This window comes from Grampus griseus (genome assembly GCF_964374135.1).
Source record: "Grampus griseus genome assembly, chromosome: 13".
Classification (NCBI taxonomy): domain Eukaryota; kingdom Metazoa; phylum Chordata; class Mammalia; order Artiodactyla; family Delphinidae; genus Grampus; species Grampus griseus.
In genome coordinates, this window is record NC_139007.1 from 27,640,493 (window position 1) to 27,657,962 (window position 17,470).

A 17,470-nucleotide genomic window follows, 5' to 3' on the forward strand; every position below is an offset into this window, starting at 1 on the left:
TAAAACTCTCAACAAAGCGGGTATGGAGGCCACAACAGTGAGAGGCCCGCGTACCAACAAAAATAAAAAGCTAAGGACCTGAATAGACATTTTTCCAAAGAAGACATACAAATGGCCAGTAGGCACATGAAAAAATGCTTAACGTCACTAATCATCAAGGAAGTGCAAATCACCTCACAACTGTCAGAATAGCTATGATCAAAAAGACAACAAATAACAAGAGTTAGCAAGGCTGTGGAGAAAAAAACACTTGTGCACTGTTGGTAGGATTGTAAATTGGTGCAGCCATTATGGGAAACAGTATGGAGGTTTCTCAGAAAATTAAAAATATAACTACTGTCATTTGATCCCATAATTTTACTTCTGTATATTTACTCAAAGCAAAACCACTAATTTGAAAAGATATATGCACCCCTATGTCCAATGCAGCATTATTTACAATAGCCAAGATAGGGAAGCAACCTAAGTGTTTGTTGATAGATGAATGCATAAAGAAGACATAATATATATAATACATAGTGGAATATTATTCAGCTTTCACAAATGAAATATTACCATTAGCAACAACATGAGTGGATCTACAGCAAATATGCAAAGTGGAATAAGTCAGACAGAGAAAGACAAATGCCCCATGATCTCACTTATATGTGCAATCTAAAAAACCAACCAACCATACAAAATACAATGAAAACAGACTCATAGATACAGAGGACAATGGGTGGTTTCCAGAAGGGAGGGAGGTAGGGGATAGATGAAATAGGTTCAGGCAATTAAGAGATGAAAAATCTCTAGTTATATAATTAATGCCATGAGGATGTAATATACAGCATAAGGAATATGGTCAATAATATTGTAATAACTTTATATGGGTCAGATGGTTACTAGACTTACCGTGGTGATCATTTCATACTGTATGCAAATGTCAAATCATTATGTAGTACACCTGAAACTAACATAATATTGTGTGTCAACTACATGTCAATAAAAAATGTACTATAAAATAAAAAAGAAGTGAGCTGTCAATAGGCTTTTTGAAAGAAAATTGCTGCCCTCCATGATTCCCATTACCCTCCCACATCTTTTGGAAAAGGGTGGGAGAGGGAGACTACTTCTTTCAAAACAATTCCAGACAGGCAAATTTTCTAAGACTTTTTACCGAAAGTCTGGAGCATGTCCTCTGCAGTGTGGAAAGAATAAAAAGCGGGTGAGAGAGGTTGGTTAGAGAGCTGCTTGGGCAGGGGAGCAACAGGTAACTGAGTGCTTCTAGGGAATAATTGAACACTTTTAACCAATATGTCAAAATATGCATGAGTGCTTCCTTGGAACAAATATAAGCCACATGGGAGAGTGAACCTAGAGCTCTTTTAAGTCCTACCGGAGAGAAATACCTAAAAAGTGTGCCAGGATTCTAGAAACTATGAGGAGTGAGCTACACACACACACCCATACACACACAAGAAACAGGAATGAACAGTGAAGCCATCAACTGAAAGTATTGCTTATGTTGTGAAAGTTTCACCTGGAGAGTACCATCAGGAGAATGTTTAGTACCAAGGACAGATCCCACAATAAAGTACCTCCATTTAAACATCAGCCAGGCACACACAGCAAGAAGCCAATAACCATTCATGTAGGAAATGTAACTGATCTCTTCCCTTAACTGTCTCCCTTCTCATCACATCTCTACTCTCTAGCTACAAATGAATTAGTTTGGTTATTAGAGAGGGGTGGGGTTGAGTGGGAGGAAGATTAGAATAGAACGACCATACCCACTGCAAATTGATAGATTACTGTGGCCCAGGCTGGAGGATGGGAGAGGAACTGCTGTTAAATCACATTTGACATTGTGGTAGATTACGTTGTTTTCCAACATTTCTTTGTTCCCTCTCTGCCACTGTTTCATTACCTACCTCATTGTAAGAAGAGTGTAATTTCTCACCTTGCTGATGTTGAACTTGGCCATGTGAGTTTCTGTGGCTGATGGAATGTTAGTATGACTGGAACAGAGGTTTTAAATAATGTGCTTTCAGGATTGGTTTTGATCTCTTGCACTTCTGTTTACCATGAGAAGAAAATGCCCTGGGTAGTAACTGGTTGAAGAATGATGAAGACAGGTGAGAAAGATGTGAACTGAACTGAAGCCTAATATACAGCTTAGACCAGCTGAACCCAGGGGAGTTCAGAAGAATTATACTCCACAGACCTCAGAGTAAGAAATAAACACTATCCCTGCCAGCCACTGACATTTTGAAGACATTTTTAATGCAGTGAAAAACTGGCTATTGCAAGCAATTTGATTAGCATAAAGGATTGGCCATTCTAATTTCTTAATTAAGATTCTGTTACTTTAATATGACCACAGAACATTTTACTATCTAAAAGTTATTTTTAAAACTTTGAAGTCAAAGACTGAGATTGTTTTCAACAGCAAGAGAAAAATACTTTTCCACTGACTACTTGTTAAAGGGAAAATGGAAAACAAGAATTAAGTTGCATATTATTGAGTACCACAAATTTTGTCTATTTTTCTAGCTTTTAAACAGTTTTCCAGAGTAATAAGACCCCTTTCCATTCAAAAACAAACATTAACAGCACATATAAGCATATACTAATTCTTAACTTTGTCACATAAATTAATTGGCATAAAAAAGGTCAGAATATATGTTTTTCAAATGTACAATGTGTAAAACTAAGTCAACAAGGACACAACCTGAATTAGTTTCATTGTGTGTGAAAAATGCTTTTACAAGTTTACTCATTTCTAAGGCTAAGGATGAAATGAGGACAAGAAACATCTTTATCATTCATAATTCGGTTAAACTTGGACAATATTTGTTGCAGGCCCTAACATTTCACTTAAAGAATTTACAAAGGTCACAATCCAAGAATGAACACCAGAATGTTCTTTAGGCATATAACAATAAAGTAAACATTTGTGTTATAGATAGCAGCTGATGTTATGTTATGGTACACAAGCTAAATTAATACATCTCATATTATCTATCCAGTGACAATCCCCCCCTTTCAAATAAGAGAGAGAAAGAATTTCTATAAATAGTTTTCATCACATCAGCCTGAGCCCAGGCCCATTTCATACTAGATAATAAGACAATGTTAACCTTTTGATTTTTTTCTCTAGCAGATTTCATCCTATTTTAAATCAGACACAAACAAAATCCTACAGGAAACATAATAAGAAGTGAAATTGCTCTAAAGCACCTTTGTCTCTAGAGGAACTTTTTCACCCTCTGTGATGTGCTAGGATATATTTAATCTAATGATCAGCGGCCACCAAGTAACTGAACAGCCCAGAGTCTGAACTGCTACAGAGCCTGTGCATTTTACTCCTCTTATTTTTAGCTCTAAATAAGTCTGCATGACACTAAATTGCTGCTTTTGATAAGAAGTTGCATATATTTGTAGTGTTTATTCTCAAGGTTGGTAGGTATATTTTAGCATGTACTTGAAGAGGTATACTTGAAAATATACTTACTCATAAGAATGAATATATGGGGCTTTAAAGGCAATTTTAAAGTAGCTCTAGAAATTTGAATTCTAAACCTTCAAAAAATTTTAGCATCCTTTTTGATTATGAAATAACAAGTCTTTTAAAAAATATTATAGTCACTAAGGTGATGAAAATACTAAGAGACTTCTCTTGTGGAAAAACAAAATAAAAAAACACACAGGTGGGCTTCCCTGTGGGCTTCCCTGGTGGCGCAGTGGTTGAGAGTCCGCCTGCCGATGCAAGGGACACGGGTTCGTGCCCCGGTCCGGGAAGATCCCACATGCCGCAGAGCGGCTGGGCCCGTGAGCCATGGCCGCTGAGCCTGCGCGTCCAGAGCCCGTGCTCCACAACGGGAGAGGCCACAACAGTGAGAGGTCCGCGTACCGCAAAAAAAAAAAAAAAAAAAAAACACACACACACAGGCAATATAATTGAGGAGTTTCAACCACCTGTTTTTTGATAAGGTGAATTCTTCTTATTTTTGCTATGTTAACCCTCAAAAAGAGTATTTTTCTACTCCTGCCACATAAAAATAACTGTAAGAAAAAGATGGTTAGGGTAACTTACTCTGAGCATAGCAAAGTGATCTTACTACAACTGTAAGATTTTAAAAGGGTATAAAAATTATAAAGCACTTGTAAACAGACCTTCTTATGACCTCAAATTTCCTTTACCTTATGTATACCTTCTGTGAAAATTGATTGCTCATATATAATATTCCCTTTCCTGGTAATTAGCAGAGCTGAAATCTAAACTTCTCCCAAGAGCACAATAATCCCATCTCCAAAGACAGCTTGGAAGAAATACGGTAGCAATGCAAGCTTTCTTATCTCTAGGACCATTCAATGGCTAAGTGAGAAAATTTGTAATTTAAAATAACTGGTTTCCAACACACAAAGTTGCTGATGGTAGCAAAACTCTCTAAATTATATTATAGTCTTAGCACAACCATAAGGAAAGCCATTTCTAAAGGCGGAACCTTTAATATCATTCTCCACATGTTTAATTTCAGATAATAACCAGGTGGTTCAGAACTTATTTATAGAGCTAATTTGAAGGAGGTGAATTAGAACTCTTCTGAATGTTAAAACTTCACCAGTAAACAATCCTGCCCGCCCATTTAACCACACAACCAGAGGAAAAATTGTACAGAATTACCTTCAACAAAGTCATTAGTGTACAGGTGGCCAATCCCCATAGGTATGTCTATCTTCACAAAATTAAGTGGAGTGACTGCTTGCCTAGCAGCGTATTCAGTAGTAATGCCTTTTTCCCCCCTCACACTCCCAGGGCCATTTTTGGTGTCCTCTTTTCTCTGCTTTATTCTTCCAGGCCATTTTCCTACTTTCATCCCTGAACTCATTTATCTTTGAATCACAGGCAAGTGAAAAATTGCAGTCATTGGGCACATAGGTGACTTCTATTCTTTGAAGATTTAAGTTACTCTTTACTGCCATTTCTTTCAACACTACTTTTTTACATTTCTCAGTCATTTCATTATCTATAAATATGATCCTTCTATTACCCATTCTCTAGGCTCCTCTCAGATCCTCCTCCTATGAACTTTTCCTCTACCCTTTATTAGCCTTTCACTTCCAAGCTCATGTTCTGGATCTTGTCATTATAAACAAATACAACTCCTTCCTAACATCAATTTCATGCATAACACTAATAGTTACTTTTTATCTTTAGCTCACTCCCTTTGATACTGCAACTCCATCAACACTTTCACATCCACGAGAACCTATAATCTATAGATCTGACTACCATTTTACCATACCTTACCATGCTTGTATCATCATTATTTTCTACCCCAGTTTTGACTCCATACCCCATCAATAAAATTATTCCCTTCCATATATATTTTAACTCTCTTGTCACTCTTTTCTTATCACTTTAGCAAAACCCTAACCCTAGTTAAATCCAACTCTCTGCCTCCTCTGATCCTATACATAAGTAACTAAATATGGCCAGAGAATTACACACAATTACGCTGACTGTTTACACTTTAAACACATCACTATCAATGTCAAGTACACGATCTACAGAGTTGCGTGGCAGTCATACTGTATTTCCCTGACATGTTCACTTTCTTCACTCACAGTTGGTGAGTCTACTACCATTTTACTGAGGAAAAATATCATAGAATATCTGTAAATCCCCACATCACCTAACTATATACTGTCTTCTCTCCCTTTACTATAGATGAAATACCCATGTCTCTAGCTAAAACCATGTGCATTCATTCTCACCGCCTATTGAATATTTTAAAATATGGCTCTTACCGTTCTTTTACCTCTTTTCACCTCCATGTTCTGGCACCATGATCCAAGCCATAACAATTTCTCACTAGAGTTGTTATAGTGGCCTCTGAATTTGTCCCTCTGCCCCCACCCTTCTCCCTTATAATCTCCCAGGTCATGTTACTTTTTTTTTCTTTAAACCATCCAATGACTTAAAAGAATAACCAGATCCTTATGATAGACTACAAGGCTCTATCTGATTTTACTTTCCCTTTCCTCTCCAATCACATCTCCCCATTATTTCCTCCAAGCACTCTGACCTTCTTTACTATTCCTCAAACACTCTGGGGAAGCTTTGACCTAAAGATTTTGCACATGTTCCTGGTTTTGACTTGAATACTCTTCCTATAAACAATGTTATATTTCACCAACTTTGGGTCTTTGCCTAGTTGAACTTCATGAGACTTTTTCATCTCCTTATTCATTGCTTCATTTTTCTCCATAGCATTTGTTAATATCTGATTATTTTATGCTTATTCATTTTGTTCATTGTCTATCCATATCCACTAAAACATAAGTATCAGTGGAAAGATTTTTTGTCTATTCTTTTTTTACGAATTTCTAGCTGTATGTCTGGCACACAGTAGGCATTAATATATTTGAATAAATTAATGAATAACCTTCACTGATAATTGGGGGTTGATTAAAATCCCATAGTTCCACAAGAAGAAAATCGTGATATACTTTTCATGTGATGTATTTTTATGATTCCTAAGGACGTACTGGAATACATTAAAATCCCTCTTAAACTTTTCTCTTAGATGTTAATCTGTAATAGCATCCTAAATCAGATTTATAATCAAAATATAATAACCTCAATAGTCTTGCCATGAGCTATTTTAAAAGAAATTCTCTATAACAGTTCTATTCAAGGATTATAATTTTTTAGAAATTTCCATTTTATTGGAAGTGAAAACTTGGTTGCTAAGCTTACTCCATCAATATTTCTATCTAAGTTTGACTGTAAATTGCCTGCGACAAAAGAGAGTGGGAATTTTAGGATTAAGATGGAATGACATTTCTACTAATGTATAACTAACATTTTGATTTATAAGAAATGCATAAATTCCATTGTATCTCCTTTTGAAAAAGACTATTTTTCTAACAAATGTCTACATATTATATACAAACCAAAACTGGTTTGTATATTTGATTTATGGACAATTAATAGTCAGGCTATCCTATCTCTTCATTCATGTATAGAACAGCTTTTACTTTATTGGACAGTTCAATATTCTTAGGAGCCAGTTCCTACTAACTTTAATTCCTTCCTTCTTTTATACTACAAATAATTCTCACTTCTATCAGTATATTCCCATCCTATACTCAGAATAACACCTGCAACCTGGATTAACTTTATCACGACGCATGAATGAAAGTATAGTTGCCTGCAGTTGGCATACAGAAATGCTAAACTCATTTAGAATAGGGTCACAAAAGTCAACCTTCCTTCATCGCCAGAGAGACAATAAGCAAGCCAGCAAGTGGGTACATCTTTTTGAAGTGTCAAATAAACATAATTATAATAAATAACTCATATTTTGTACTAACATGTCCTCATGTTCTAAGCATAAGAATGACATAATCAGATTTGAACTTTAGGAAAATCAGACCAGAATGATCTTAATAAATGAAGGCTTCTAACATATCTTCTCTCTCACTCTTACCAAAATAGCAAGAGGAAAACAAAAGAAGCAAAATCCCTTACTTTAACTGGAGATAGACACGATGAATTGGAGCCGAATAGCCATTTTAATATATTTCTAGAGTGTTTTCATATAATGCAGAAGCCAGAATTCTGCATTTTCCAGAAACTCTCGCAGCTACAGCTCTGTATATAACTTTGGTTCTGCCAGTCAGATACACTGCCAGGACATTTGCATTGTTAATGTGACACGGGGGCCATTTATACTCTTTCTTTTGTTTCTGCTAGCAAAGACCATCACAGGGTGTCTGGTTTTCTGTGGCAGCATTAACAAAGATATTAATGTGTGGTCACTTGATCCATGACTATTAATAAGAATTGTGTAGGGTATCCATTTTCCTAGTGACTTTTTGCAGGTGTTTCTGGAAGCTGCAGTTGTAACAGTGGCTCCCTGATCACGGGGATTTTCTGAGAATGGCTTTTTGATTTTAAGTCTTCTGATCTTCCTTATTTTGGTAATATGGCACAGCATGACTCTTGAGCTGGCATTCGGAATGGCAGGTTTCTAATTTTCTTAATCAAAGAAGAGCATTACCTCCCATTGTGACTCTCTTCTTTACTGAAGTCCTTTTGAAAGCTCAACCTAAAATGTATTTCTTAAGCTTAACCAACGACTTTTAAAACCATTTAATACACTGCAACAAACCTTTTTGTGCTTAAAACATCTAAAATACCCTTATTCATCCAAAATATATATGAAACTTCCACCAAACAACCAAAACCAGATAATCTGATTTTAAAAAATGGACAAATGACGTGAATAGACAATTCTCCAAAGAAGATATACAAATGGCCAACAAGAATATGAAATGCTGCTCAACATCACTAATCATAAGAGAAATGCAAACCAAAACCACAATGAAATAGCATCTCAAATCCATTAGGATAGCCACTATCAAAAGAATAGGAAATGAGTATTGACAAGCATGTAGAGAAATTGGAATCTTGTGCATTGTTGGTGGGAACATAATGGTGCAGCAATTATGGAAAATGGTATAAAGGTTCCTCAAAACATTAAAAATAGAATTGCCATATGAGCTGGCAATTTTCCTTCTGGGTGTATATCCAAAAGATCAAAGCAGGATCTCAAACAGATGTGTGAAACTCCTATTCATTGCAGCATCACTCATAAGAGCCAAGCTGTAAAAGCTACCCAAATATCTATCAACATACAAAAGAAAAAATAAAATGTAGTATATACATATAATGGAATATTACACAGCCTTAAAATAAAATGAAATCCTGTCACATGCTAAAACATGGATAAACTTCAAGGTCATTACGCTCAGTGAAATAAGCCAGTCACAAAAGGACAAAATACCGTATGATTCTACTCATATGAAGTATCTAAGGAATCAAAATCATGAAGCAGAAAGTAGAAAGGTAACTGTGAAGAGCCACTGGGAGGGGGAGGGAGAATTAGTCTTTAGTGAATTAAGTTTCAGTTTTTCAAGATGAAAAAGTTCTAGAGATCTGTGGCACAATGTAAATACACTTAACATACTAAAGTGTACACTTAAAAATTGTTGTCAGTAAATTGAATGTGATTTTTTTTACAACAATATAAAAGTCCACGTTCTCTGAAACTGACCCTTGACTATTTTACAATGTTGAATGTCAAACCAAATATCACATGATGTCAAACAAATACCATAACTATGCTATGTATATTACAAAGGAAATGGACTTTATAGTCACCAATAAATAAATCACAGCTCCACTCTCAAGAAAGTTTCAATTTTGAGAGAAATAAATGCAGTAAATTATAGCTTCCTCTTATCAAAGTTTAGAAGGGGCCATGATGTGAGATAAAGTGGGCTCAATTATTTGGAAATGCCATTTGGCATCCCCAACAAACAGCATTCTAGTGAATTTGGAAAAATTCACCAGTGGCCACATCAGCCCTGACACATCAGACTTTGCATAGATTTCCAAAGAATCATGAGGCTTTTCCAATGTGGAGAACATTTTCCAGAGTTGGAGAATAACTGCACCCAAATTTGGAGAAATGAGAGTAGACATGAAAGCTTTCCATAAGAGAAAGAAAAAATGGCTTTAAGCTACTTGTATTACAAAAAGCAACAGCAATTAGATATTTCAACATACATACAGCAAACCCAGCTAAAATCAATCTTTGACACAACTTATTGCTGTGTGGCTGATTCAGTGAGGATAAAAGAATTTCCCTAAAATAAAATGATTCTCTGCCTAAATGAGCAATGGGTATTCTGCCAATTTTTCAGTCAGATGTCCCACGAAAACTATCGGGCAGAGCAATATTATTTTCTTGGAAGAGAAAGTAAGCTCAGCAGAAATTCACGTAAAAAGCACATTCCTGCAGTGGCTGTAACCTATTAAGTCTTCTTCTATTCTCAGCTCTTTCTCCTCTCCCTTAATCCTCTGAATGTCTGATGCTAATTCACATCAACAGTATCTTTTCCAGGTTGAGTACTAAAAATACAAAATAAAAAAAGATTCTAACAGAAGCACCCAATCAAATGTAGGAAAAAGATCCACTTATTTTCAGGTGGAGTCAAGGGGAAAATAAGAGTCTTGAATATTTTGTATTCATTCAAAGATAAATAGAAAAAAATAATATGGACGCCATGTAAGTATTCTATGATGCATTAGAAGATAAATGATAAAAGATAAAGAACACACTTTAGAGGAAGATTTACAGTATAAAATATAAATAATTTTTAGGTACCAGATGTTTTACAATCTGAAGGAAAAAATAAATATAATAAAAAAGAGGACACATAAGATAAAATTACGTCTCAGGTAAAAGATAAGCTGACATTATTATTTAAGTCAGAAGGCATATAACTGAAGCCATTAGAAACAAGATTAAAATTGAATTTAAAAAATTATAATTTTGAGGGGATATTTGAGAGGCTCTTTATGAATACTAAGAAAAGGAAAATAAATGGAAATTGTTCAAGAGAAGTTGAGAGGACCAAGAAAGAAATGAGGAAGATTAAAAATACAGATACTTCAGAACAGAACGGAATAAGTGGAAAGGAAGAGATCAAGATGGCAAAGAGGATGTGGAGATCACATCCCTTCATGAAAACATCAAAAATACATCTACATGTGGAACAATTCTCACTGGAAACTAGAAGAAGCACTCCTTTACAACAAAGGCTGTAAGAAAGATACACACATAATTGGTTAGGAAGGGAAGAAAGGAGATCTGGTCGGGACCTGTGCCCCTAGGAGGGGACTCAGAGGAAAAGGGAGATTGCAGGGGTGAATACCCACCCACACTAGGGAGTGAGCAGGTCAAGCCATGGACTGGGCACCCCAGTCGTGGGGTCCTATGTGGAAGAGACAAGCAACCTTGGCTGGTTGGAGGAGCTCTGGAACAGATAGAAAGGCTGAAGAAGACTGAACTCTGCTCATGAAAAGTACATACACACACACGTACACACACACACTGGCTTGCCCCCAAGGCAAGGCGGAGAGAGGTCTGATCTAGCAGCTGCAAGGTTTCCCAGGACTGCCTTGCTGCACACCCCAGCCCCAAATGAGTGACTGCTCCAGCCCCACTCACTCCATGACACAGTACAACACTAGATCTGAAACAAACAGGACTGGGGAAATGAGTCGACCTTGGGACACAGAGGTGACCCAGTCCCAGGGGAAGCCCAGGTGGGGTGGTGGCAGCAATTGTTGGCACTTACTCAAGTGGTATCCCAGAAGAAGCCCAGATTTCTGATGGCAGCAAGTCTGCCACAGCCCACCCCTGATACTCGCAGAGAAACCACATGGGCCTCACCTCCCCTGCAGAGTGGTTTCACACAGAGTGAGAGCAGCAGAGGCTGGGCACACTGATGAGACATGACAGACAAAGGGGACTTGGCCCCAAGGCAGAGGGGAAAACAGTCTGCTCCAGTGACTGCCAGGTCTCCTGATAGCATTTCACCATGATATATTCAGAGTGTTGAAAGAGAGAAACCTGCAATCTACCATACTCTACCAAGTAAGATTATTGTTTAGAATAGAAGGAGAGATAAAGAACTTCCCAAACAAAAACTAAAAGAATTAATCAATATTAAACCTACCCTAAAAGAAATGAGCAGTTAAATCCTACACTATATTGAGATGTGACAAATGCTATAGGAAAAGTAAAGCAAGGAGGAGGGGTAGGGAGAGCAGGGGATTGAAAGTTATTAAAACAGGGGCCTGGAAATTCCTGCATTTGCAGTAACATGGATAGACCTAGGGAATATTAACACTTAGTGAAATAAGTCAGACAGTGAAAGACAAATACTGCAAAATATCACTTATAAATGGTATATAAAAATAATACAGATGAGTGTATATGCAACACAGAAACAGACTCACAGATACATGAAACAAACTAGTGGTTACCAAGGGGAGAGGGAAGAGGGGAGGAGCAAATTAGGGGTATGGGATTAAGAGATACAAACTGCTATATCCAAAACAGATAAACAACAAGGACATACTGTATAGCACAGGAAACTATAGTCATTACCTTGTAATAACTTTTAACGGAGTATAATCTGTAAAAATACTGAATCACTATGCTATACACCTGAATCTAATATAACACTGTAAATAAACTATACTTCAATGAAAACAAAAACCTTACATACCTTTGGTAACAAACAAAAAAGAATAAGTGGGAAAACACTTTTTCAAAAATCTAAGGAAAAATGGTTCTTAAATTTTTAAATTCCTGAATCTGTATCTGGCAAGAGTTCACTGGCAAGGGCTCAATAAAGCAGAAATTACTATTAAAAAGTTATTCACAGGACTTCCAGTTTCTGTTCAGCCTGTTAGAAGCTAAGCAGCTGCCACTCCATCCTAACAACAATCAAAAAGCTGAGCAACCTAAAAAGTGAGAGCTCTACCTGGATCCTTCAAAGGGCAGTGGGGGTGCCAGTGGGGGTGTAACAGGACAAACCATTGTTCGAAAACTGGAGATATTCACAGGCAAATACAGAGAAATACAACTTACCTGAACAGAAAACCACAAGCTGAAACTGCCCCAGAACTAGTGCTGCAGTGGGAGAGCCTGACCTATAATCAATAAATTTCTGGAAGCCCACTGTAGACAACTTTGAGAGTTAAAAACTCCAGGAAACCCAGTCAGACAGGAGCCTCCACAAATTGGTGAGATTTACCTATGGGAGCTTGACTAGGTTTTCACAGAAAATATCAGAGAAAACCCCTCTCAGGCTGCAGGCAGGGAACGAGGAAGAGGAGCTATTTTAAAATGTACCAGGGCATTTGGTTTTTCTTAACAAGACCTGCCCTCAGGGGAAACTAGTTAACCAGAGTCAAAGCTGCTGCTGTTTATTAGAACCTAACTGACCTGGGGGGAAAAAACATGCAACCCTGCTAGCTCTAATTTTCTACTTGGAGAGAAGAAAATACCCAATACTAGTGCACTTTAGCTATTTTGTCCCACCTAAGGAAGGGTGGGGATGAGAAGCTCTGTGTGCAGTTCAGAAGCATGGGCAGACTAAAAATATGAGACCTAACTATAACACTATAGTAGAGCTTTCTCTCTCTCCACAACTTGCTACTACATTAGTGAAAGCCTAGCTACAGAAGTTTCTTTTATCCAGTACAAATATAGTTACCAAAAAAGCAAAGACAAAAACAAGACATACTCAAGGCAAAACCACAGATTCAAGAGACAAAGTGAGCATCAGAAAGAGTCCCCAAAATGGCACTGATGTTGGAAGTATCAGACCAGAAATTAAAAAAAAAACTAGGATTAGCATGCTAAGGGTTCTCCTGGATAAAGTAGATAGAATGCATAAACACATGGGTGATATAAGAATAGAGATGAAAATTCTAAGAAAGAAGTAAAAGAAATGCTAGAGATCAAAAACACTGTAACAGAAATGAAGAATCTTTGTCAAGCTAATTATTAGCAGATTAGACACAGCTGAGGAAAGAATTTCTGAGCTTGAGGATATCAAAATAGTACTCTCCTACACTGAATAAAGCAAACAGACTAAAAACAAACAAAACATAATATCCAAGAGCTGTGGAACAACTGCAAAGTATGTGACATATGGGTTATAGGAATTCAAGAAGGAAAAGCAAGAGAGAAAGGAGGAGAAGTAATATTTGAAAGTAATGGCTGAAAACTCCAAATACCAAACCACATACCCAAGAAGCTTGGAGAACAAGCAAGGTAAATGCTGAAAAACTGCCCCTCAACAAGTTACTTTCAAATTACAGAAAATAAAGGACAAAAAAAGAATCCTGAAAGACAAGAAGATGGGGAGGTGCATACCTACCATAGAGATATAACAACAATTATATTATAACATATTATTATATTTATAATATAAATAACAATTATATCTGACTTCTCAGAAAGCATGCAAAGACGACGATAGGGGAGTAAAATATTGAAACTGTTGAGGAAATTTTGAAAAGCTCACAAACCAAGAATTCTATATCCTGCAAAATTATCAGAAATGAAAGATAAACACTTTCCCAGACAAACAAATATTGAGGGAATTTATTACTAGTACACTGCCTTGCAAGAGATGTTAAAAGAAGTCCTTTAGAGAGAAGGAAGTTACATAGGTACAAAACTTGGATCTCCATAGAGGAAGAGTATCAGAGAAAGGAATAAGTAAAAATAAAAACTTTAATTTTTCTAGATTGCGCTAACATAAAAATCTGTTCAAAATAATAAAAGCAACAATGCATATGAATAAGCAACATAAATAACAGCAATGATACACGCGGCAAAATGGAGGAATTAAGATTATTGTGTTCTTATAAGGTACACTAGCTGTGAAGTGGTACCACGTCATTTGAAAGTATACTGGGATTAGTTGTAAATGTATATTGCAAACTCAAAGGCAGCCATATGAAAAAGTGAATAAATAAATAAAACTGGTATAATAAGAGAGGAGAGAAAATGGAATCATAAAATGCTCAAGTACAACCACAAAAGGCAGAAAAAGAGAAGATGAAAGTAGGAAAAAGATCAAAGGCAACACAGAAAACGCTAATAAATATAGATGTTAACACAACTATATCAATAATCACTTTAAATATCAATAGTCTAAAGACCCTAGTTAAAAGACAGTGGTTGTCAGAATGGATCAAAAAATAAGACACAACTATATGTTGCCTACACGTTAAATATTAAGACACATAGGTTAAAGGTAAATGGATGAAGGCAGGTATAACATGCTAAAAAAAAATGAAGGCAGTTATACTGGTCTTTGGACAGGGCACAATTCAGACCAAGAAAGTATCACCAATAAATAGGGGCATTATGTAATGATAAAGGTAACAATTCTCTTAGAAGGCCAAACAATTCTCACTGTGTATGCACCTAACAAAAGTGTTAAATTCTATGAGGCAAAAACTGCTTGAACTCTAAGGAAAAATAAATGAACCCACTTTATAGTGGGACTTCATCACTCCTCTACCAACATGGAGAGACCCAGCAGGCAGAAAATCAAAAAGGAGATAGTTGAATCAACACCACCATCGGTCAACAGGATATTACCGACATCTACAGATTACTTCAACCGACAAAAAGAATACACGTTATTTTCAAGCTCAAATGGAACACTGACCAAGGTAGACTCTATTCTGGGCCATAAAACACAAATTTAACAGGATGTATTTCATACATCTGCTCTCATTCAACAATGGAATTAAACTCGAAATCAATAACAGCTGAAAAATCCCCAAATGCACGGAGATTAAACAATGCACTTTAATACCTGAGTCAAAGAAGAAATCTCAAGAAAAGATAAAGACATTTTGAAACCAATAAAAACACAAATTTATGAAAACTTGTGGCATTCAGCTAAAGCTGGACTTCGAAGGAAATTATAGCATTGAACGTATACCCAATAGCAATTAGTTATTTAAGCATACATACAGCAAACCCAGCAAAAATCACTCTCTAACAATGGATCGCTGTGTGGTTGGTTCTGGGAACTAGGAGAAGGACTACTGTACAACCCAGGCTATAAGAAAGATAAACATGTAATCGGTTAGGAAGGGAAGAAAAGAAAGCCAGTCTGGACGTGTGCCCCTAGGAGGGGACTCAGAAGAAAAGGGAGATTGCAGGGGTGAACACCCACACTAAGGAATGAGCAGCACAAGGCATGGACTGGGTTTCCCAGTCCTGCAGTCCTATGTGGAGGAGACAAGCACCCTTGGCTGACTGTAGGACCTATGGAACAGATGGAAACACTGAACTCTGCTCATGACAAATACACACACACACACACACACACACACACACACACACACACACACACACACACACACACACACACACGGGCTTGCCCCCAAGGCAAGACGGAGAGAGGTCTGATCTAGCAGCTGCAAGGCTTTCCCAGGACTGCCTTGCTGCACACCCCAGCCCCAAATGAGTGACTGCTCCAGCCCCACTCACTCCATGACACAGTACAACACTGGATCTGAAACAAATGCGACTGGGGAAATGAGTTGACCTTGGGACACAGAGGTGACCCAGTCCAAGGGGAAGCCCAGGTGACAGCAATTGTTGGCATTTCCTCAAGTGGTGTCCCAGAAGCAGCCCAGGTTTCTGATGGCTGCAGCTCGGCCAAGCCCACCCGATACTCACAGGGAAACCATTTGGGCCTCACCTACCCTGCAGAGCCGTTTCACCCAGAGTGAGAGCAGCAGAGGCTGGGGACAGTGATGAGACATGAGAGACAAGGGAACTTGCCCCCTAGACAGAGTGGAGAACAATCTGCTCCATTGACTGTCAGGTCTCCTGATAGCACTTCACCATGTGCCCCAGCCCAAGCCATGCAAATGCTCTGGCCCCACTCACCCCACACCACAGTCAGGCACCTGATCTGGGGTGGTCACGACCAGAGAAAAGACTCGACCATGGGCTGTGTCTGAGTGGAGCTGAACATGCCTACACAGGCAATGCACTGGACCTCTGCATGTGCGTATGCCCCACTTGCTTAAGCACTCCCCTCCTATGGGCAAAGAACATGGCATGGGGAAGGGAAAAACACACACATAAAGGGAACAGAGCCAGCTCCAGCCTGAAACCTCAGGGCTTCTGATCCAGCAACGTGGGCTCAGACTCTCCCCATGATAGGGCAGTGGTGGCCACTGAGAGGAAGTTCCACCTCATAGTTGGTGCCAGCCCCTCCACTTCCAGTCCAATGCCCTACCAACATGGTAACTGCCAGCACATCCCAAGGAAGGAGGTGACTGATCCACCTCCGATCCAGCCATCCCACCAAAGGCACTGGGCACATGCAGTTTGCACTGGAACACTCACACATAAGAACACTCCTACAAGAGCACAATAGGTAACTGTTTCACCGAAATTCACAGAGGAAGAGAAAGTTAAAATCATAAAGCAGAGGAAGTACATTCAACTGAAAGAGCAAAAGAAAACCACTGAATTCATAAGTGATGAAACAGAAATAAAAAACTTACCAGATAAACAATTCAAAATATTCGTAACAAAATGTTTACTAAATTCGAAATAATAATTGATCTGAATACTCAACACTGTAACAAGGAACTAGAAAATATTAAAAAGACCCCATCAAAAATAAGTAATGCAATATCTGAAATTCAACAAAAAGCACACACTAGAAGGAATAAAAATAGCAGACTAACAATACAGAAGAACACATATGTGATCTGGAAGATAGAATATTGGAAATCACCCAGTCAGAACAGCCGAAAGGAAAACAATTTAAAAAATGAAAGCACCTTAAGAGATGGTTAGGATAACATTAAGCATTGCTACATTTGCTTTACAGGGGTTCCAGAAAGGCAAGAGAGAGAGAAGGGGATCAAAAATGTATTGAAGAAATTATAGCTGAAAATGTCCCAAACACGAAGAAGGAAACATATCCAGGTAGAGGAATCACAGATCATAATAAGATGAACCTCCCCCAACCAAAGAAAACCCACACCAAGACTCCTCTGCCC